Raw genomic sequence first — 6,482 nt, forward strand, 5'->3', positions numbered from 1 at the left:
TAAAGGGTTTGGGGAGTGAGCAGGAGAGTGGATTAGACTAGGTGGGATATTAAAGGGTATGGGGAAGTGAACAGAGAGTGGGATTAGACTAGGTGGGATATTAAAGGGTATGGGGAGTGAGCAGGAGAGTGGATTAGACTGGGTGGGATATTAAAGGGTACGGGGAGTGAGGGGAGAGTGAGATTAGACTGGGTGGGATATTAAAGGGTACGGGGAGTGAGGGAGAGTGGGATTTGACTGGTGGGATATTAAAGGGTACGGGGAGTGAGGGGAGAGTGGGATTAGACTGGGTGTGATATTAAAGGGTACGGGGAGTGAGGGGGAGAGTGGGATTAGACTGGGTGTGATATTAAAGGGTATGGGGAGTGAGGGGAGAGTGGGATTGGACTGGGTGGGATATTAAAGGGGACGGGGAGCGAGGGGGAGAGTGGGATTAGACTGGGTGGGATATTAAAGGGTACGGGGAGTGAGGGGAGAGTGGGATTAGACTGGGTGGGATATTAAAGGGTACGGGGAGTGAGGGGAGAGTGGGATTAGACTGGGTGGGATATTAAAGGGTACGGGGAGTGAGGGGGAGAGTGGGATTAGACTGAGTGGGATATTAAAGGGTACGGGGAGTGAGGGGAGAGTGGGATTAGACTGGGTGGGATATTAAAGGGTACAGGGAGTGAGGGGAGAGTGGGATTAGACTGGGTGGGATATTAAAGGGTACGGGGAGTGAGGGGAGAGTGGGATTAGACTGGGTGGGATATTAAAGGGTACGGGGAGTGAGGGGAGAGTGGGATTAGACTGGGTGGGATATTAAAGGGTACGGGGAGTGAGGGAGAGTGGGATTAGACTGGGTGGGATATTAAAGGGTACGGGGAGTGAGGGGAGAGTGGGATTAGACTGGGTGGGATATTAAAGGGTGCGGGGAGTGAGGGGGAGAGTGGGATTAGACTGGGTGGGATATTAAAGGGTACGGGGAGTGAGGGGGAGAGTGGGATCAGACTGGGTGGGATATTAAAGGGTACGGGGAGTGAGGGGAGAGTGGGATTAGACTTGGTGGGATATTAAAGGGTATGGGGAGTGAGGGGAGAGTGGGATTAGACTGGGTGGGATATTAAAGGGTACGGGGAGTGAGGGGGAGAGTGGGATTAGACTGGGTGGGATATTAAAGGGTACGGGGAGTGAGGGGAGAGTGGGATTAGACTGGGTGGGATATTAAAGGGTACGGGGAGTGAGGGGAGAGTGGGATTAGACTGGGTGGGATATTAAAGGGTACGGGGAGTGAGGGGGAGAGTGGGATTAGACTGGGTGGGATATTAAAGGGACGGGGAGTGAGGGGGAGAGTGGGATTAGACTGGGTGGGATATTAAAGGGTACGGGGAGTGAGGGGGAGAGTGGGATTAGAGTGGGTGGGGTATTAAAGGGGACGGGGAGTGAGGGGAGAGTGGGATTAGACTGGGTGGGATATTAAAGGGTACGGGGAGTGAGGGGAGAGTGGGATTAGACTGGGTGGGATATTAAAGGGTACGGGGAGTGAGGGGGAGAGTGGGATTAGACTGGGTGGGATATTAAAGGGTACGGGGAGTGAGGGGGAGAGTGGGATTAGACTGGGTGGGATATTAAAGGGTACGGGGGTGAGGGGAGAGTGGGATTAGACTGGGTGGGATATTAAAGGGTACGGGGAGTGAGGGAGAGTGGGATTAGACTGGGTGGGATATTAAAGGGTACGGGGAGTGAGGGGAGAGTGGGATTAGACTGGGTGGGATATTAAAGGGTACGGGGAGTGAGGGGAGAGTGGGATTAGACTGGGTGGGATATTAAAGGGTACGGGGAGTGAGGGGAGAGTGGATTAGACTGGGTGGGATATTAAAGGGTACGGGGAGTGAGGGGGAGAGTGGGATTAGACTGGGTGGGATATTAAAGGGTACGGGGAGTGAGGGGAGAGTGGATTAGACTGGGTGGGATATTAAAGGGTACGGGGAGTGAGGGGAGAGTGGGATTAGACTGGGTGGGATATTAAAGGGTACGGGGAGTGAGGGGGAGAGTGGATTAGACTGGGTGGGATATTAAAGGGTACGGGGAGTGAGGGGAGAGTGGGATTAGACTGGGTGGGATATTAAAGGGTATGGGGAGTGAGGGGAGAGTGGGATTAGACTGGGTGGGATATTAAAGGGTACGGGGAGTGAGGGGAGAGTGGGATTAGACTGGGTGGGATATTAAAGGGTACGGGAGTGAGGGGAGAGTGGGATTAGACTGGGTGGGATATTAAAGGGTATGGGGAGTGAGGGAGAGTGGGATTAGACTGGGTGGGATATTGAAGGGTACGGGGAGTGAGGGGGGAGGAGGGATTAGACTGGGTGGGATATTAAAGGGTACGGGGAGTGAGGGGAGAGTGGGATTAGACTGGGTGGGATATTAAAGGGTACGGGGAGTGAGGGGGGAGAGTGGGATTAGACTGGGTGGGATATTAAAGGGTACGGGGAGTGAGGGGGAGAGTGGGATTAGACTGGGTGGGATATTAAAGGGTACGGAGAGTGAGGGGAGAGTGGGATTAGACTGGGTGGGGTATTAAAGGGGACGGGGAGTGAGGGGAGAGTGGGATTAGACTGGGTGGGATATTAAAGGGTATGGGGAGTGAGAGGGAGAGTGGGATTAGACTGGGTGGGATATTAAAGGGTATGGGGAGTGAGGGGGAGAGTGGGATTAGACTGGGTGGGATATTAAAGGGTACGGGGAGTGAGGGGGAGAGTGGGATTAGACTGGGTGGGATATTAAAGGGTACGGGGAGTGAGGGGAGAGTGGGATTAGACTGGGTGGGATATTAAAGGGTACGGGGAGTGAGGGGGAGAGTGGGATTAGACTGGGTGGGATATTAAAGGGTACGGGGAGTGAGGGGGAGAGTGGGATTAGACTGGGTGGGATATTAAAGGGTACGGGGAGTGAGGGGGAGAGTGGGATTAGACTGGGTGGGATATTAAAGGGTACGGGGAGTGAGGGGAGAGTGGGATTAGACTGGGTGGGATATTAAAGGGTACGGGGAGTGAGGGGAGAGTGGGATTAGACTGGGTGGGATATTAAAGGGTACGGGGAGTGAGGGGGGAGTGGGATTAGACTGGGTGGGATATTAAAGGGTACGGGGAGTGAGGGGAGAGTGGGATTAGACTGGGTGGGATATTAAAGGGTACGGGGAGTGAGGGGAGAGTGGGATTAGACTGGGTGGGATATTAAAGGGTACGGGGAGTGAGGGGAGAGTGGGATTAGACTGGGTGGGATATTAAAGGGTACGGGGAGTGAGGGGAGAGTGGGATTAGACTGGGTGGGATATTAAAGGGTACGGGGAGTGAGGGGAGAGTGGGATTAGACTGGGTGGGATATTAAAGGGTACGGGGAGTGAGGGGGAGAGTGGGATTAGACTGGGTGGGATATTAAAGGGTACGGGGAGTGAGGGGGGGGAGTGGGATTAGACTGGGTGGGATATTAAAGGGTACGGGGAGTGAGGGGGAGAGTGGGATTAGACTGGGTGGGATATTAAAGGGTACGGGGAGTGAGGGGAGAGTGGGATTAGACTGGGTGGGATATTAAAGGGTACGGGGAGTGAGGGGAGAGTGGGATTAGACTGGGTGGGATATTAAAGGGTACGGGGAGTGAGGGGGAGAGTGGGATTAGACTGGGTGGGATATTAAAGGGTACGGGGAGTGAGGGGAGAGTGGGATTAGACTGGGTGGGATATTAAAGGGTACGGGGAGTGAGGGGGAGAGTGGGATTAGACTGGGTGGGATATTAAAGGGTACGGGGAGTGAGGGGAGAGTGGGATTAGACTGGGTGGGATATTAAAGGGTACGGGGAGTGAGGGGGAGAGTGGGATTAGACTGGGTGGGATATTAAAGGGTATGGGGAGTGAGGGGGAGAGTGGGATTAGACTGGGTGGGATATTAAAGGTACGGGGAGTGAGGGGAGAGTGGGATTAGACTGGGTGGGATATTAAAGGGTACGGGGAGTGAGGGGGAGAGTGGGATTAGACTGGGTGGGATATTAAAGGGTACGGGGAGTGAGGGGGAGAGTGGGATTAGACTGGGTGGGATATTAAAGGGTACGGGGAGTGAGGGGGAGAGTGGGATTAGACTGGGTGGGATATTAAAGGGTACGGGGAGTGAGGGGGAGAGTGGGATTAGACTGGGTGGGATATTACAGGGTATGGGGAGTGAGGGGAGAGTGGGATTAGACTGGGTGGGATATTAAAGGGTACGGGAGTGAGGGGAGAGTGGGATTAGACTGGGTGGGATATTAAAGGGTACGGGGAGTGAGGGGGAGAGTGGGATTAGACTGGGTGGGATATTAAAGGGTACGGGGAGTGAGGGGGAGAGTGGGATTAGACTGGGCGGGATATTAAAGGGTACGGGGAGTGAGGGGAGAGTGGGATTAGACTGGGTGGGATATTAAAGGGTACGGGGAGTGAGGGGGAGAGTGGGATTAGACTGGGTGGGATATTAAAGGGTACGGGGAGTGAGGGGAGTGTGGATTAGACTGGGTGGGATATTAAAGGGTAGGGGGAGAGAGGGGGAGAGTGGGATTAGACTGGGTGGGATATTAAAGGGTACGGGGAGTGAGGGGAGAGTGGGATTAGACTGGGTGGGATATTAAAGGGTACGGGGAGTGAGGGGAGAGTGGGATTAGACTGGGTGGGATATTAAAGGGTATGGGGAGTGAGGGGAGAGTGGGATTAGACTGGGTGGGATATTAAAGGGGACGGGAGTGAGGGGGAGAGTGGGATTAGGCTGGGTGGGATATTAAAGGGTACGGGGAGTGAGGGGGAGAGTGGGATTAGACTGGGTGGGATATTAAAGGGTACGGGGAGTGAGGGGAGAGTGGGATTAGACTGGGTGGGATATTAAAGGGTACGGGGAGTGAGGGGGAGAGTGGGATTAGACTGGGCGGGATATTAAAGGGTACGGGGAGTGAGGGGAGAGTGGGATTAGACTGGGTGGATATTAAAGGGTACGGGGAGTGAGGGGGAGAGTGGGATTAGACTGGGTGGGATATTAAAGGGTACGGGGAGTGAGGGGAGTGTGGGATTAGACTGGTGGGATATTAAAGGGTACGGGGAGTGAGGGGGAGAGTGGGATTAGACTGGGTGGGATATTAAAGGGTACGGGGAGTGAGGGAGAGTGGGATTAGACTGGGTGGGATATTAAAGGGTACGGGGAGTGAGGGGAGAGTGGGATTAGACTGGGTGGGATATTAAAGGGTACGGGGAGTGAGGGGAGAGTGGGATTAGACTGGGTGGGATATTAAAGGGTACAGGGAGTGAGGGGAGAGTGGGATTAGACTGGGTGGGATATTAAAGGGGACGGGGAGTGAGGTGGAGAGTGGGATTAGACTGGGTGGGATATTAAAGGGTACGGGGAGTGAGGGAGAGTGGATTAGACTGGGTGGGATATTAAAGGGGACGGGGAGTGAGGTGGAGAGTGGGATTAGACTGGGTGGGATATTAAAGGGTACGGGGAGTGAGGGAGAGAGTGGGATTAGACTGGGTGGGATATTAAAGGGTACGGGGAGTGAGGAGAGAGTGGGATTAGACTGGGTGGGATATTAAAGGGTACAGGGAGTGAGGGGAGAGTGGGATTAGACTGGGTGGGATATTAAAGGGTACGGGGAGTGAGGGGAGAGTGGGATTAGACTGGGTGGGGATATTAAAGGGTACGGGGAGTGAGGGGAGAGTGGGATTAGACTGGGTGGGATATTAAAGGGTACGGGGAGTGAGGGGAGAGTGGGATTAGACTGGGTGGGGATATTAAAGGGTACGGGGAGTGAGGGGAGAGTGGGATTAGACTGGGTGGGATATTAAAGGGTACGGGGAGTGAGGGGAGAGTGGGATTAGACTGGGTGGGATATTAAAGGGTACGGGGAGTGAGGGGAGAGTGGGATTAGACTGGGTGGGATATTAAAGGGTACGGGGAGTGAGGGGGAGAGTGGGATTAGACTGGGTGGGATATTAAAGGGTATGGGGAGTGAGGGGAGAGTGGGATTAGACTGGGTGGGATATTAAAGGGTACGGGGAGTGAGGGGAGAGTGGGATTAGACTGGGTGGGATATTAAAGGGTACGGGGAGTGAGAGGAGAGTGGGATTAGACTGGGTGGGATATTAAAGGGTACGGGGAGTGAGGGGAGAGTGGGATTAGACTGGGTGGGATATTAAAGGGTACGGGGAGTGAGGGGGAGAGTGGGATTAGACTGGGTGGGATATTAAAGGGTATGGGGAGTGAGGGGAGAGTGGGATTAGACTGGGTGGGATATTAAAGGGTACGGGGAGTGAGGGGAGAGTGGATTAGACTGGGTGGGATATTAAAGGGTATGGGGAGTGAGGGGGAGAGTGGGATTAGACTGGGTGGGATATTAAAGGGTACGGGGAGTGAGGGGGAGTGTGGGATTAGACTGGGTGGGATATTAAAGGGTACGGGGAGTGAGGGGAGAGTGGGATTAGACTGGGTGGGATA

The sequence above is a fragment of the Heptranchias perlo genome, unplaced genomic scaffold (assembly GCF_035084215.1).
Source record: "Heptranchias perlo isolate sHepPer1 unplaced genomic scaffold, sHepPer1.hap1 HAP1_SCAFFOLD_1654, whole genome shotgun sequence".
Classification (NCBI taxonomy): domain Eukaryota; kingdom Metazoa; phylum Chordata; class Chondrichthyes; order Hexanchiformes; family Hexanchidae; genus Heptranchias; species Heptranchias perlo.